General features: G+C 47.8%; 1 protein-coding gene across 2 annotated transcripts in view; it reads left to right on the forward strand.

Annotated features, from left to right (window-relative positions):
• The first annotated feature begins 28 nt into the window (after positions 1-28).
• The window catches only part of LOC120902830 (cadherin-99C), a 147,221-nt gene continuing 130,339 nt past the window's right edge, over positions 29-16,910 (forward strand). For both annotated transcript variants that reach the window (XM_040311869.1, XM_040311875.1), the window contains exon 1: positions 29-294. The gene's annotated coding sequence lies outside the window, so the exon portion shown is untranslated. The remainder of the gene's footprint in view (positions 295-16,910) is intronic.

The raw sequence follows: 16,910 nt of genomic DNA on the forward strand, positions 1-16,910 counted from the left end.
TGAATGCAGCCACGGCAGTCGAGCTTAAACCACGGTACGTTGTGCATCGTCGTCTCGCTACGGGGCAGCGCGTTTTCTCGACCACGAACAGCGGCATTACGTATATATGCTTTCGAGTGGGGAGGGCTGACGCACCAACGACCCGGGTTGGATGCGTGTTTTGTTACTTGAGAAAAGGGTCGACCGATCGTGACGACAGCATCTGTGTTTGTGTGTGTGTGTATGTGCATGTGTTCATGTGCAACCCGAGTGACAGGTGCAGAGGATCGGAGCAGATTTCAAAGTTCCCTAAGGGTAGGATATCGTATTTGTGTGTTCTCTTCTAATTATTGAAAGGCTTTACTGCTGGCGGTTCGGGTGCAGCTGTTCGGTCGCAACACTTGTTCGGTTTGTGCGTGTTGCACGTGTGCAGTTGATGATCGTGAAGTTTAGTTTTAAGGTTTTTTTTAAGAGTTTACAACCCAACTGTTTGTATGTGTTTGTGGTAATAATTGTTAGACAAAAAATTGCTAATTAGGGTAATTTTTTTATAAAAATGCATTATCTCTGCAGTGAGTTAGCATTATTGCGCATAGAAAAGCCTCCAGAAGGGATCAACGACTCAGCATCACTCAAGTCGCTCTCTCCAGAGCTGGAAGTGTGTCAACGACTGCGTGCCGACACGCGAAGAAAGTGACACATTTCTCCTGCTTCCCGCAAAGATCGGGTAACTTCAATGCGCGCACAGAACAGGTCGGCTTTGGAAAGATCTGCTAAGTGATGATCGTGCTGCTTTTTTTAAAATTTATGTGTTTATACGCCTGTGTGAGTGTGTGTAAAGTGTTTGTTATAAAGCGTTCAAAGAGGCAACTGCAATGTTCTTCAAAGAACACCGACAGCTCCAGCCCTTCCCACGCGTGCCCCAGCAAGGGAGTATCGCATTCTTTTCGGTGCGTCGCTGTGTGTGTCAGCAAGAATTTTAATCAAGTGTCCGCCGTTACATTCATTGATCACTTTTAAACGTCGTTAAACAAGTTGGCCGAATACTTCGGCTAAAAGCATTCCAGCATTGCTGCACCACCGAAATGTGTTTGGTGTGCAACATGTTCCTCCGCGTTACAAGTGCGACTTGTTAAAAATGTATGTGGGTGGTTGTGGTGTGAATTGTGTAATTTGTGTTTTTTTTTCAAATCCCATTTCGCACCATCGCAAAACAGAATAATCCCGCGCAAGAGTATTCCCGTGTGCCAACTGTGTTCTTTCGTCTTACTTGTGTGTGAGTGTACGTGACAAATTGGATTAAGTGCAATTTCATGTTGTGTCCCCGGGCTGCGGTCACCATACGCTTCCAAACATTCCAGCCCGAACCTTTCGCAGCTAATTGGATTGGAGTTTGCCTTCTGCGGCGGCCACCAAAACCGTTTGCTGCAGTTACACTAATGCGGCCGGATTAAAGCGGAACACTTTCCGGCGAGGTAATTAATTGATTGTTTCCAATTTGTATAAGCCGCATCGATCGCTTTTCTGCTCCCACGAGAACCTGCTTCGAATGGGGGGGTACGAAAGGGAGGACACACATTTCTACTGTGCCAGCAGGCACAGGCTGTACTTTTCTTATCGCGTATCTTCCCCCGGAGGTGTTTGATTTCTAATCCACTGTCCGCGCTGAAGTGTTCCGGAATTTTACATGCTTTTCTTTTATACGACAACCACGACATCAGCACGATGACGACGGCGGTGTGCGGGTTTGTTATTGTGAAGCGAACAAAACAAAAAAGCTGTCCCGCTGGAATCTAATCACCATCAGCAGCATGCAAGCGCGGTGGAAAGTCCTATCAGAAAGCTATCAGAATTATTTATTTAAATTTTGTTTCCCATTCGAAATTTCTCATCTGCCCTCGTTCACGTTTCGGAGCGATCCTCCCGTGTCTCGGGGGCTCCGCCGGTACAGGACTGGAGGCGTGTTTTGAATGTTCAAATCTTCTCATCGCATCATCACATCGCTGGAGCTGGAGATGATGTTTCTCGTCGCTTTCCAAAGCTTCTATCAATATAATAAAACAACACGCACACACCTTTCAAGCCAATGGCCACCCATATCGCTTGGGGGAAGGAAGGAAGGCCCACAGTCAAACCGGTGGCCGCTGCTTTGATTTGTTTCGGCACCAGCTGGCTGCGTGGGGATTGGCCCGCTGTCGACGCGTTCTCATCTTCCACTGTCACGGGGTTTGTTCGCATTCTATTCCTGCGTTCGCGTACGGGCGTTTGCCATCAATCAAGTGACCGGGCGGGAATGGAACAACCCGTTCAGATATGAAGTCTGGCATTTTGTGGTGTGGCGAGGACGGAGAGAGCGGCTACTGTGCATACTGTCCGGTCCGTCCAGCGGCGGGAAGATGCACACAGCAGAAGCAGAAGTCCAAAAACAAGGCTTAGTTCCCCCGAAAAAAAACACACACACAACTATCTGAAGACATCTTAGTTGAAGCGTTTTCCTCTATCGAACACGACATGGACAATAAAAAAGGCTGCCGCCGCCGTCGAGGGACCTGAATTTGGGAAGAAAGTGGAAGCCGAATGCTCTTCAAACACCGTTCTGAAATCGATACACACGCGCGCTTGGTCGCTTTTTTTTTTTGGTTTTGGGAGGGTTTCGGATTCGGAAAAGGAGCAGACAGAGTTGCAGTGCCGCTGCTACAAACGGTAAACGATCCCTGATTGTCATCATCTTGGGTTGTGCACGATCGGACGCGCGCAGGTTTTAGAGAGCATGTGGTTGTGTGTTGTTGAATATTCATCTACATAACGTTCTTAGCCGCTCCAAACAGGGACGGGAAAGATGCAACACCAACGTCTCTTTTGTGGGCCACATTGTTGCTGCAGCTACGGATTACGGCAGATCCTATGTGGTTCTGGTTTTGGTAGCTTTTTAATCGCTTTTCATGCTAGAATATTTGATTTTTAAGCTTTTTTTTTAATGTGAAATTTAATCCATTTTTAACAACAAAGCCCTATTCTATTACAAGCATCAGTTTAAACTTTGTTGCATGATGCAAAAATAAAGCCTCAAAGACACGAGAGGTTCTCTTTGGTGCAGTTGCAGCACCGCCGTATGCAAACAAACAATCAACCAAACTACAGCACATCCAATTAACGCTTCACTTGCTAATAAAAATGCACTCCATATCAATATTGGAATCGCGAAGCACATTCCATTCCCACCGCAGAACGGCATCCACACTTAATCTTCACATCAAGGATTTCAAAACAAAATTCCGTTAATACCTACCATCCCGTCCAGCGGCACGTTGTGAGAGTTGAGCCGTTGAGCCAAGATTGAATCGCACTCGCTGCGTTGGGTTTGTTTATATGCACAGCTTGTATATACAAACGCAAACCAAACCGAAAGGCACAGTAGTGTGCTGGTTCGCCGGTTTCGGTTTACCCAAAGTTAAAGCCGATCGTTGTTAGCTCGGCTCTGATCACTTGATTTGGAGTGTGTGTTTTCCCGGCCCGGCCCCTCTAAAATCAAACAATTTCCTTTTGTTTTGTTACACCTTGTGTGTCTTCGGGCGGTGCTAGAACATACAGAAGAATGGAAGCATTCCAGGAAAAAAAGACCTTCTGTAGAGTGCCGTACAGATGTGTGTTTAACTGTACGGTTTTTGGTACTATCATGCACCCAATCCGCACCCAATCCAACCAGCATCCTTTATTTGGCAGCGAACCTTTCACATCCAATTATTTTTCAATCAGCTGATTTTTGTCGCTTACTTTTGCATACCTACGCCTGGCAGTCGATGCGCATATTCGATTCGCACGCGGGATTAGCAAAACTGCGTGTCCCGAGTTGTCCTGCGGTTTCGCATAATGAGTGTTCCCAGTGCCGGGGTCCCGTGTGGTGTAAGAATGTTAATTGAAACAAGTAACACATATACACTCTCCTCGCGGCCTCGGCTACTCTCTGCAAACCACCAAAACGCAACAACTACAAAAAAACCCGTTGAGAAATTCTAGCTGTGGCCAAAGGGGTAACAGTGTTGGAGCACTGTGGTCCGAAGCCGAATGGGTCGAGTTTTCGAGGATCAGGTTTCCCTGGTCCCCTGCGCAAACACAATAAACTCATAAAATTTTATGTTAACATTACCGGCAGGCCAAGCAACAACAGCGGTTCGGGAAAGCCGAAACACAACTAAAGCAAATACCATGGTGTGTGTTTCTGTGCGGTTGTCTCTTTGCTAGCTTCTGGCAAGTGGTTTTAGAGCCCCCACCCCGCTTCTACAGGTCCAGCGTACAACGGAATAGGGTTGAAATAAGATCTGAAAGCGGATTCTGGCCGAGCAGTGGCGGACGCATTTGCGCACTGCAGCTTAAAAGCAAATGCACTTTACACGGCGGGGGCAACACAGCACAGCTGCTAACTGCTTGTATTATGTGACCGAAAATGAGCGTGGAACGAAGGTGGAGACACCTCAGAAAGCGATGGAAATGACCAGACGGAAGACAGTGAATGGTCCGCACTGCGGACGCGGCAAAATGGGGCGCGCAATTCCACTAGGGAAGGGATGAAACACACAACATTAACGAAACGGAAGGTTGTCTTTTTCGTTCTGTTTTTGTGTACATTTGTGGGGAGATGCGCGCTTAGAATTCCGCTTCACCCAGCTGTGTTTGACGCGCGTTCTCGTTTCGGCCTTTTTTTATTTTTTTATTTTTTTGGTTTGATTTCACTGCTGATAAAACAGAACGAACGAGCGAAAGATTGCCTTTTCTCGGCCCAATCGAGGGCCTTCCCTCGGGGGCTTGGAATTTGTGTGGCTGGCATTTCGTTTTCCTGGACCAGCCATGCTGTAGTGGAACGGATTTTATGCGCGTTCTTGTGGAGGATTGTTGGGCTTGTTGTTGATGGGCCCATGGCATTTCCTTCATGCTGTGATTGAAATTGAAACATTAACGCAGCAGCGCACACCCTTCGAGCGCGTCATCGCTGTCGACGGCGACGGATTGATGGAAAATCACACAGAATGACTGGTCGGTTTTCTTCACCACCCCTCTTTCACACTCTTCCTATTCGTGATCGTGATCGCAGCGCGTGCTAGGTTAATGTCCTTTCGGGTGCTGGGTGCGTCCCTTGTACAGGGACATACGAACACGGCGATCGTTTTTTGTTAGATGCAGCCAACTTGTACTAGGAGTGGCGCATGCTGTCAATAGAGTTCTGTTGGGATTTTGGTACGGCAAAGCTTGATCCAAAACACACAAAAAAACAAAGTTAATGCCTGAGCCATGAAACAGTTGGATCAATGTGGCAACCTTAGAACCAACAGCAGGTCGTGTACCACCCTCAAATCTGCCCTCAGATTATGTTTTATATCTCAACGGTTTTTTTTATCTTTTTTCAATTGCCTTCGATTTTGATTGGGAAGAAGAAATTCTATTCTAAACTCCCATCCCATCTGCTCATCTTCCCATCCAACGGTACACGCGTGTGGGATTCGCTAAACGCTGGGTTCGATCGATTCCTAGAACGCCTAGAAGATAAGACATAATTTCGCACCTTTCTTGCCAAAAAATAACAGCAACAACACACTTTTATCCCGTTACTTTGACCGCGCGGCGCAGAATAGAACACTTAAAATTCTGCTCATTTGTGTTCGGGCAGCGCTGTTTGACAGGGCCGCAAACAATCGACCGGGTTCGATCTAGCGGCCGTGCTGTCGATCAATCGGATCGATCGATCTTTTCTTTCACATACTTCGAGAATGAACCTTAAAAGAGGGGGCAAGGGAGGGGTTCTAAACAGCCGCAATATTTGACCGCAGTTTGGAAGCGGTCATCCGTGTTTCCCTTTCTTCCATTTTTCGACCACTGAAGACGGATGGTTCTCAAGTTTCGAGTGGTAATTAAGAGTTTATTTACCTATTTATTGGCTTGGCGAGGACTCAAATGCCGCCGCCTAACGACACTTACACACACAAGCAGGCTGAAAACGTTTTCAGCGCTCTGTATAACATTCCATCCGAAGCATTAACAACTTGAACGATTGCACAAGTGACGAACCTCGTTTTTCACTTCTTAGGCGTCTTTCAATACAGCCGCTTGAAAAACTCCATCGCAAAACCGTTCCGTTTTCACATGTACACGTCCCATTTTCTCGAACTAATGTTCTCGGCCATAAAACATTTGTCCATTTGTCTGATGACCAAACGGGGGTCCCCTCCCCGTTGTACTGTGCGACCCGGAGGTTGAGGTATTTTTATTTAATGAACTGATAAGTTTATCTGCAAAGCAAAAGTGGACCGGGGCCGGGCGTATGTGCAAAACCATCATCGAGCACAACATAAGCACCCTTTTCTTACCCCGCGTGTGTGTGTGTGTTTGGATTTGGTAACTTTGCCAAGGGGCCGAATGATCGAGTGGCCCCGTGTTAGTGCCTCCGTGCGTTAAGATGAACACTCATCGATAGGTGAATCATTAGCGTTAGGGGGACGGGTAGAGCGGCAGGGCCCGGGAAGTTTCGCGCTAATCGCGCACACCATTATATCGCTTTGGAAGCGTACGGGCTGTAAAGATTAGTCGATTTTTGTTCGATGGGGCAGCACCAGCACAACCATTTGCACCTGCGAGCGAGCGTGCCGCTCTCCGCGCGTCGATCGTTTGCTTTCCGATCTATGTGAATAAACGCTTAATTGCGCAAAAGTATGTTGGTTTTTTCCCCGTTCGCGCGTTCGTCTCGCATATGTTTTTGTGGTGGTGGTGGTGGTGGTTGGTGTTTGTGTTATTTTCCTCGCTGTACCAAAAGAATCACCAGAAGCATATGGTTGATTTGTGGGTGCCAGCACCCACTCGAGGTACTACCAACTTCTGATTGGATCGTTTTTTCTGCCCTCTTCCCTCGCTGGTAAAGCAGGAAGGTGTTAAGATGTGTTCTACATGAAGTATGCAGCCAAAGGCACTCGTATTCACTCTAGCCACATTCCACCTCTTCACCCATTCTTCCCGATGCGTGTGAGATGTGTGATTGATAATCGTAATAATCTTCAAATCCATCTGCGGGTGCACTTACCCCGTTCTAACCGTTAGTCCAGTGGGCGCCTGCAATGATGCTGTACGCCGGTCGCAAGGAGGGCAAAATGTTAATAAAATTAAATCTAATGTGCTACACCGGTGAAGAGAGTGTGAGCAAATGATGATTACCAATGTCGGCGGTCGTGTTGGTTGGTTGGTACTCGCGCTTGATTTCTCGCCATTGATGGCCGTTTTTGGTGGCACATGTTGGCGGGTGCGGAAATGCCAACGGTGAACGAAGGAGAAGCCAAATGCTCACCATCATTTTCCTCTTCAACGCCACTAAATCACTCATTCCTATTCGCCTCTTCCGTATTTTGCTCCCGTCGGGTTTCGTGCTCGAAATCTTGTGATTATGTTCTACTGTTGAGCTTTATATACACATACACACACAAACACAGTACACAGGATGATCTTTTTGGGGACGATCATCGAACCGACATTGGTTTGTGCCTTTCGGTCGGCATGTGCACAGAAGTTTTGTTCCCGTCCTCGCTGTCGTATGTCGCCTTTGATTTATCTCGCTGTCGAGCGTTGTTCGACATTACGTTTTTGTTTGCTGCTTGGTTCATTAATTAGAATTTACCTCTCCGTTTTATCTGCCCGAGCTTTAGCAGCCCGCAGTGCGCACACAGCGACATTTGCTGGGGGCAAGTGGACTCAGGGCCCTGAGCCTGAGGGCACCTTTATATATGCTTAACTTTTAGATCTTCATCTGTACCCTTTTTGGAGCAGTCAAGCAGGGAGTTTGCTTTGTTCTTTCGCTACTGCTGCTGCTACTGCTACTCGTTATTATTATGCTTCTTTGCGCGCGCACGCAGGTTCCGAGGAAGGCAGAAGATGAGCCCAAGATTTTACGTTTGGCGCCTCGTATCAAAACGCACACGGGGTTCTTTTGCCGGGATTTCGCATGGAAAGCACACAAAGCCCGGCGAAGCACGCCTAAACTAATGTGAGGGATATCATGCCCGAACGCCCAAAACGAGCGGTTAGTGTCGTCTTCCTGCTAGCCGGACCGGAAAAAGTGATGGGGCCAGCATTACGATTCGAAAGGGCGCGGCGTGCCGAGAAACGGAAGAATAATGAGCTAAAGGGTGGAATAATGGTACAACATGCCGCCCGCGGTAGCCGGCAGAAGGGTGGAATAATGAAATGGTTTGCTACCCTTCCCAAAAAAAAAAACACGCTCCTGCTTAAAGCCAGCGAAGGAATGAAAGCGATCGAGAAAGATCGTTCGTTTCTTGTTGTTTTTTAAGCTTCAAACAGAAAAAAAACACACGCCAACACGATCAAACAATCGTGGGAGAATCAGAATGTATGTTTGTAACATGCGTCCGGACTGTAGGCTCCCCGACCCTCCGCGCGTGTGGCACGACGATGTACGACGACGATGACGCCGTCCTAGGTGGATGGCACAGCTTGCTGTCGCCAGGAAGTGAGGCCTTTTCTTTCTTGCCGCTGTAAGCGAAGGGGTTCGTCGCTGGTGACGCCACGCAAGTCTTTTAATGATTTAATTAACATTATTGTCAAGTGGATGAAATCTTGATCGCCGGAATCGATGAAGGTTCCCTCGCTGCTGGTGTGTGCATGCATGTGTGTGTGTGTGTGTGTGTGTGGTGTTCGAAAGGGGTACATTTTTGGGAGTAATCATCCCCATAAACTTTCCACTCAGCGGGGGGAAGGCAATAATAAGCGTAATAGGAGGATGTTTTGAGTCAATTTTTGCTGCGGTTGTGACCATCATCGATGAAGAACAAATCAATTTCCACCTTCTTTTCCCTCCCTCCTTGAAGCTACTCTTTTCCACTCCAGTGAAGATCGTCCGTACGGTGCTGCTGCTCCGATTCTTATTATGTAATAATCTTTTTTTCTTTTCTTCATCATTTTGTTCACTCAATTCGATTTGCATTCGAAACACGCGCGCGCGCGCACAACCGTGCTGCTTCACCGGAGCACGCAAGGCAATAACATTTGGCACTCGGTGGTAAACGGGTGGTAAAACCACCCCGAATAGAAAAAGAAGCTTGAAGCATAATGCTCGCGCGTTGGGAAGGGATTATGATCTTTCCAAACCCTGATTTGTTGTGCTGTGCGGTTGCTGGGCAGTTGGCGGGGATACAAACAATACCGCGGAAATTAGATTAGTTCTGGTTAAGTGCATCCGTCCCGGTGGGAAGGGGAGGTACAGTGGAGTGATTCTTCGCTATTCCCTTTCCCCGATGGGTTCCGCAGGGGGATGCTTTTGTCTCCGCGGACAATCGCGATTCGTCAGTCGATCGGAACAGATCATCCTTCTCTCGCTTCCCTCGGCCACGGGGCGTTTGGGAAGAATCAAAAGCAGTCTAACAGTTCTCCAACGCTAGAAAAGGGTTTTTTTTGTTGACCAGCTTCTTTAAATTACCGTTTTATGTTCATATTGTTTACCTCGCGCTTTAGGAAAGGGGAACGCGCTGGCAAGATTACGATCGAGATGCGATATTCCATTAGTGGCAATACGCGACGGTGTGTAACGTTCTGGTATACTTTCTTTCCCCCCCCCCTCCTTTTTCTATATCGTTCCAACTCTTCCGATCGGTTCGCTATTGATGCTGAGATCGCAGGAGGGATTTCTTCGGGGTGTTTCCCAGGAAGGAATTAAATAAAGCCGTACCTACTTCTAATCCGCACTCCACGGACGCTGCGCCGGTCACGCCGGTGGAAAGTAGTCGATGGAAGCGCTACGCTTTTATTATTCGCGATCGGTTCGATTGGTGGTACGAAGCTTCGAAGGGATTTTGGTATGAGGTACAACTAAGAACGGTACATACCGCATCGCACCTACTGTACAGCTGTGAAGCCTTGCAGTAGAAATTGAGCGCCAATGGTCGTTTTGCAAAACCGATCCGGACGCTCACTTGTCCGCCGGTGTCCACCAAGCGGGAACGGTACCCGGGAAGCATGTAGCCTGAAACTGAACGGAACTGTTTGGGGGAAGAAAAACCACACACCGAACGGGTCGGACGGGTTGTTCGCGTCTAGCGGCTTCTAATGTTGGAAGCTATTGTGTGACGCGAGGTCCGTTTTTGTTTGCTCGCGTTGGCCCCGCGAGTGACGATGGAATCACTTTGCAGTTAACGGCATTCTCAATAGAGGTGGGACCGGGGGAGGGGGCCGGGACATGGGATGTCTTCTTTCCTGGTGCCGTAAGTGAACAACTTTTTCGATCAACTTTTGATCCACTCTTGATCGTCATTGTTCGTCGTTGTTCGTGATCGATTTAGCTCTCGTTCTAATGAGTTTGGAGGTTGGTGAATCGATCGGCAAGACAAGCAGGAGGGATCTCACCATTGTGGGCCCCATAGGCGGCATCATGGTTTAGAGCGGCTGTATTTAATTATAACCTTCTAAAGGTCTACAAAGCTCGCATGCGTGCTTGTGTGCCGGGACGGCAAGAAGTGGCTTGGCCGATTGTTTGCCTGCCAAAGCTAATTAACTTGTTGCTGGAGCTAATTTTTAGCTGATTGAATTAAATCGTTTCTTTTGGTAACTTACATTGGACCTTGACTTATAGTGTTTGTTTCTGTTTTTTCGGCAAAGCACTTATTGGAGAAGAACATGCGGAAGCTAGATTAATTTATTTTGCAATAATTGAATTATTTTTTTCTGGTTGGTAATTCAGTGGAATTATGATTTGTTTAGATAACCTTCTCGAAGTCTTAAGTTAACATTGTAATCTGAGCTAATTTTAGTCAAACCACAAAACAAGTTATCTACTTCATTTCCAAAATTTGGTCAACCTTAAATCGAACAAACTTTCATTTCAAACTCTTAACTCAGAGTAAACACGATTAATTTAAATGTTTACTTTTCTTGTTACCCAATATCCATAAATCTTGTTGATTTCAAAATCATCAGCGTGAATTTTTTGCCATAATTTTATTGAAATTATTTGTTTTTCAAGTTTTTTCATCCAATCGCATCGCTTTAATGAAACAGCCTGACCTGCATTAATATTCAAATCAAGCGAAATGATGGGTAAATAAATTTGTCAAATTAATTTTGAAAAAAAAAACGGCTGAATGTCCTCAAAAACGCGATAATTGCTCGTGACAGGGCCATCGATTATCGGTTGGAAGAGAGTGGTTGTTGGGGGTAAAGGGGGAAGCAGAAATGCCAAATCGTGCACCGAACCGCGCCCGAAACCGTAGATGACCCGTAGGCAGCTAATCGATGGGGGGATATAAATTAGAAATTACCCACCGGTGCGACAATCCCACAAATCCATAGCCTTCCCATCGCTCGACTGTCGCCGAAGAAAGTCTTCTGCCAGTGATCGACCAGAAGAAGAAGAAAAAAATCGACGATTTACGAAACGCCACGCCAAATCGGGCCACAAGTCAAACTGTGACCGTCAGATTCACCTGGCAACGATAGTGATAGAGAGAGGGTGCTGGAATACCGCAGTACCAACCTACGCGCGCATCCCATCCACAGTCACAGATAGTCACCCCACACACGATGACCTCAATAGCGGGCCAAAGATGTACGAGCGTCCCAGCGCACAGTCCACCGTCAAACATGTCAAACAGCATGGCGTGCGAGCGCGCGTGTTTTGCTGTGCCGTTCCGGGACTCGGTGTGTGCTGTGTGCTTTACGTACGATGCGAGCAGGTTGAACTCTGCGCATGAACTTCTGTTGCGCAGCCTCCCTAACTGATCGCCGATGTCTTTTCACTTGCTGTGGAGTAGGAGACGAACATGACGTGCGGCGGGAAATAAAATATTTGCCACACAAGCGCGCGCGCGCGCTCACCCTCGCCTTTCTTCTCGCTTGTGGATGCTAAAATTCCGGTAATGTTCTTTTTTTTCTCACACCCCTTTACCATTCATCGCGGTGCCGGCAACTAAACAGCATTTGTCGTACGGTGAAAGCTTTCCCTTTTCTTGATGTTCGACGCTGTTTGGCACAGGTGAGCTGTGCTTCTAATTTTATCCCAGCGCACCTAGCACGCATTGCACGCTGGTAGATGTTAATGACCAGCCGGGGCAATTTGACAACCCAAGCATGCGGACAAGCATCCGCTCCTGGCTCGTGCCGACCGGGGGTGGGGAAAAGGACGTGGAAGCCCAATAAATGAAGCGATGGGAAGGAGGCGACGAACCTCGCCGATCACGAATAGACTTAAACAGACAACAAGCCCATCGAACCGTGGTCCGGAGCACGATTCAACTCATTTACATATTTTGTTTCATAAATTTACCCCTTGCGCCAGCTTGTAAACATGCCACACTCTTACCTCTGCAGTGTGTATGTGTGTGTGTGTCTGTGAGTGTTTTTGCTTTTGATTATTCGCACGGACGAGCCTGTTAACAAACTGATCAATGGAGCGAATTATGAAAATCACTATAAGCGAAATTAAATTTATAGCAAACGCTTCTCGCATCGTGTGCCTTTTTTTCTTTTCTTCTTTTCAATAATCGTGCCCCCTAACCGGCCGTGTAAGATTGACTGAACACGCGCGCGCGCGCTAATTTATGGGTGACAATTTATTGAGTGCTAGCCTCTTTACCCCGTTGCCTCTAATCGCTTTTGCTTGTTGAGAAAGTGATAAGCGCAGGTGCGCTTGGTTGCATATTTTAAGTCCCCCGGCTTCGTTCAATGCTTCCTTCGTGTGCCCTCATTTTATGCTCGCTATACCGCAAATGCGGCGGGAAAACAAGTCACCGAGGAAATGGAATAGGATTTTCGTTAGCTTTGGACGGCTGGTAAATTATTATTTGCGTGATCTTCCCGGCACTGGTGACACCATTTCAGCAAAATTCTTCCTACGGAGGACAAGGAGGTTCGTTTGCCAGCTTGCTGCACGCTATCACACGCAAGAAGTTCGCTCTAGAAGCAGTAACTCACACGCAAACACACCGCGGTGAAAGCTAATCTCGGGTACGATCGCTGTGCAGACTTCGGTGCACTTGGTGGCGGTGCACTTTCTCTTCCAATCGGCCAAGACGAGCGCCGCTTCTAAGGTTCCTTGCCCAGTCGACGTTTGACGCCACCATCACCACCACCACCATCATCATCATCATCGCGGAACGCATGCTGAGTTTGAAAGGAGCGAACTGTCGGGTTGACCCCGACTGCTGACCCCGTCTATCGGGGACTGGCCGGTTCGAAATGGATGCGGAAATGCTTCGAACGGAGATTGCCTTTCCTTATTTATATACATATCTTCATCGTCAGCGTACCCGTCGTCACCGTGCTCATGGTGACGGTGGACCGGTGCCCGCCCGAACAGGTGGCGGATGATGAGTTTCTCACGGACATTATTCCGCACCGTGGGCATGCGTGCAAGCGACTCCAAAGCGTCGATTTGCGGTCCAAAAAATTAGCCGGGCAAAAGTGATTTATCTCACTCGTAAATTATTATCACACTCACTGGCAAAGTGTCTCGCGGCTGGATCTTTGCTCCATTATCCGTCCGTCTCTTTTTTGTTATTGTTGCGCCCTTTCCCTCGGATCTTTTGGTTGCTTCCACTAGAAACGGTGTGATGGAGAATGGACGCAGTAAGAATGGTTGTAAAAAATAATGCTGTCCACCGTAATGGGGTTATGAAAACGTAAATTGAATTTTCTGCGGGTTAGGTACTGCAGGTGAGAATGAAACCCGACGGAACGACGGAAACAAAACTCCAAAAAATCTCTCCACTGTGTCAACTGGTGCTAGGTTTTGTGGTAGTTAAGGACACACTGCCTTCCCGTTGCTATTTGCCCTCTAACTGTAATATTAATGGTCTCTTTGGGAAGGGAACACTGCGCTAATGATGGTTTGGCAGTGGGGGACATCCCATTCTGGATGGGAAGCACCGCAGCCGGGATATGTTTGGCCGAAAGCCGTTAACCTGCGGGTGAGGCAACTGTCAGTGGCGTTCTCACCGCACTTGTATAGAGCGAGTTAGAAGCGGGTGGTAACCGCAAACCGTATTTCTAACGTCACACCTTTTCCTCAAAAACCAATTCCCAAAAAGCTCCTCCCCTTGCCTCTATTAACTGCTAATGTATTTGTCTTTCAAGTGTCGCTGAGCGCAAAAGCGCGCAAATGACATCGCGACGACCGTTGGGGTTCGTCGCTTGCCGAGTTCGTTCGGGGGCCGCGTTGAAGTCTTTTGTTCTTTCGCGATGCTTGCGCGTGGTGTGAAATTCTTTCGATACGTTTCCGATTCGTTTTGCACTATCTACTGCTGTTTTTGGCTGTTGGCCCAGCAGGTGTCTGCCTCATTCGAAGAAACGGGATGAAACTGTAGCGAAACCATGTGCGCAGAGTGTGTCTATTAATCGATTTCGTGTTAATGCCGTCCCGTTAGCGTCGAGGCAGAAAAAGGTCGTAATAAAGATTATAAAAGCAAGCTTGCAACTGTATTGAAAAGAAATTTAAATCGAACCCAAAATGCGCGATTGCGGTCAATTTTAAATGGGATTAAAAAAAACCTCCCGCTTCATTAATATCCGTATCCGTAGCTTTGTTCGACTCGAGGGGATTTTTGGCTGTGGCCTATAGGTTATTTTTCCAATTAATCAACAGTCTCGAGCGGATTTGATACATTGTGAGCTTAGAAAACGAACAAAAAAAACATAGCATAGGGAGGAAACTAAACACGATCATTAAAGAAGAAAAGAAACATACGCCCTTCCGTTAAATCCTCCTAACGAGTCCCTCCTAATGCGCGAGTCCGATCGGATCGGCTCTGCCCTACGGTCGGGGCTTCACAGTATACGTCTTAATTTCCTCTCTTCCAATCGACCCGATCGCGTTTGCCCGGCGAGGATAACGCGAATTTGCAATTCAAATGTGCGTAGAACCCATGTAACCCGCGCTCTGGTTGTCCATTTTGTTTGCTCTTTCGATGGATTAATTAGATTAACATTAGGGGCACACACACCGCGCACACAACGTTCGCATTCGTCAAGCAAATGAGGGTTGCTGCTATCATAACCAACCTTACACGTCTCTCAAGTTCGGGTGGAGCACTGATGTCGCCATTGCGGCTAGAGCAGACCAAAGGAGAACCCCCTTCGGGGGGTGTGTTCGCCTGGTGGCACTACAAACCGGCTAAACGATAGTGATCGCGCCGATAGAACAGGCTTTCGCTTATCGATTAATTGCCCCGTACAATGCTTTCTGAGCGTCGCTGGCAGCGTGTTGAGCAACCAGTTCTCTCGTTGCTAGACCACAGCCACCGCGACGAGGTGCTTGTTATTGTTGGTCAATCTTTCGGGCATAAAATTCGTTATTCACTAAACCTGCCTCCCTCCTCTCAATTGGTCGTTTGCTCAGTGAAGCTGTCCACTTCTACACACACACACATACCCATGCTGGCAAACCGGCACGATATGAACGGGGCAGCAATTAATTATGCTAATTTTCCGATTTTAACCTCCTATCTAGTTCGTTCTGTTCGGCGTGCTCTGCAACACGGCTTTGTTGAAAACCCCTCTCACGCACGCTCACGCTGGGGAAGCTGCGGTCTTGTTTGCTTGCTTTTTTCGCTCGCTTACTTCTTTCGAGCTTTTCGATTCTTAATTATGTTCGCGCTCGCCTGGGGTTCGTGTCTTCCAGTTGCCGCGCGCTTTACAAATACGTACGCTCTATACGTCGTTGGGTCGTAAAGTTGAGATTTTCTATACCGCATCGGTTCGGAAGAGTCTTTTGGCTTTGGTCGTCTCTGGTGACAAATTGTACGTGGAAGTTCTAAGCCGTTTGGATTCCGTTCGCACGCTCCGCGGTTGGTCGGGTGGTCAGCTCGCATCACTTTCATACGTAGCGTTCCCTCCTCTCCGCGTCCGTGTCCGTGCTCCTGCTGCCGTCGTTCCCACGAACTCGCGCAAACATTAGACACGATCAGCAGGTGTCATAACGGTCTGCGGCTGCTAGCGAACGCGGCTCCTAGAACAACAAAACGACATTCGAAAGTACAACGAAAGGCACGGCAAGATAAGATTTACGTGCTTGGACGATAAAATCGAAAGAAAAATGGCCTCGTGTGTGTGTGTGTGTGTGTGTGTGTGTGTGTGTGTGTGTGTGTGTGTGTGTGTGTGTGTGTGTGTGTGTGTGTGTGTGTGTGTGTGTGTGTGTGTGTGTGTGTGTGTGTGTGGACTGTGGTAACAGCATAGAGGTGTTAGGATGTACGGTTTTGTAATTCACTTCCACCACGAGATGCGGCCCATAAACTCTGGCAGACGAGGCATTCATGTGAATTGGAATAAAATCTTTATACCCTTTTGGCACTCGGCATTTGACGTCAGCCGGGACCTGCCACAAAACTAAACCAACAAAGCAAGTAAAAAGGGCCCCCTACCCCTCACCCATCATGCTGTGGCGATATGTCAAACGTTTCTCCCTCCCCCCATCAACCGTTGGGAGTGACAGCTAAATGTCACTCAAATGGCTGGCTCAACCGCAGAGTTGCTTTGGCTGGTTTCATCACCGCACCGAGCTAGAGCGACCTGTCACTGTCTCAATGTGGAGTGAAGAATTTTAATTGAACCAAATACTATTCAATTGCTGCTGCCGCTGCTGGTGTCGAGTTCCATTTCTGCGCCGGAAAAAAGGCTTCTTTTCGAAATGAGACTTGCGCGTCATTCATGAAACTGTGGACGCTTGGGTCATCGCGGACAGAACTCGACTCGACCGTGCGATCATCAGCCCCTCAGGAGAGTCACCAAAGCGCGCGGTTGTTCCGCAACGTAAAAGTGCAATTCCTTCGATCGATCGATTTCGAATGATGGAGCGCGCGCTTTAGCCTTGGGCTAGGGAAGGGCGAAAGCCGAATTGGAAGGTAGCGCAAAAAAAACTCCGTCCGTTTTGCAACACATTCGGTACAGTTTCGTGC

This window comes from Anopheles arabiensis, chromosome 2 (assembly GCF_016920715.1).
Source record: "Anopheles arabiensis isolate DONGOLA chromosome 2, AaraD3, whole genome shotgun sequence".
NCBI lineage: Eukaryota > Metazoa > Arthropoda > Insecta > Diptera > Culicidae > Anopheles > Anopheles arabiensis.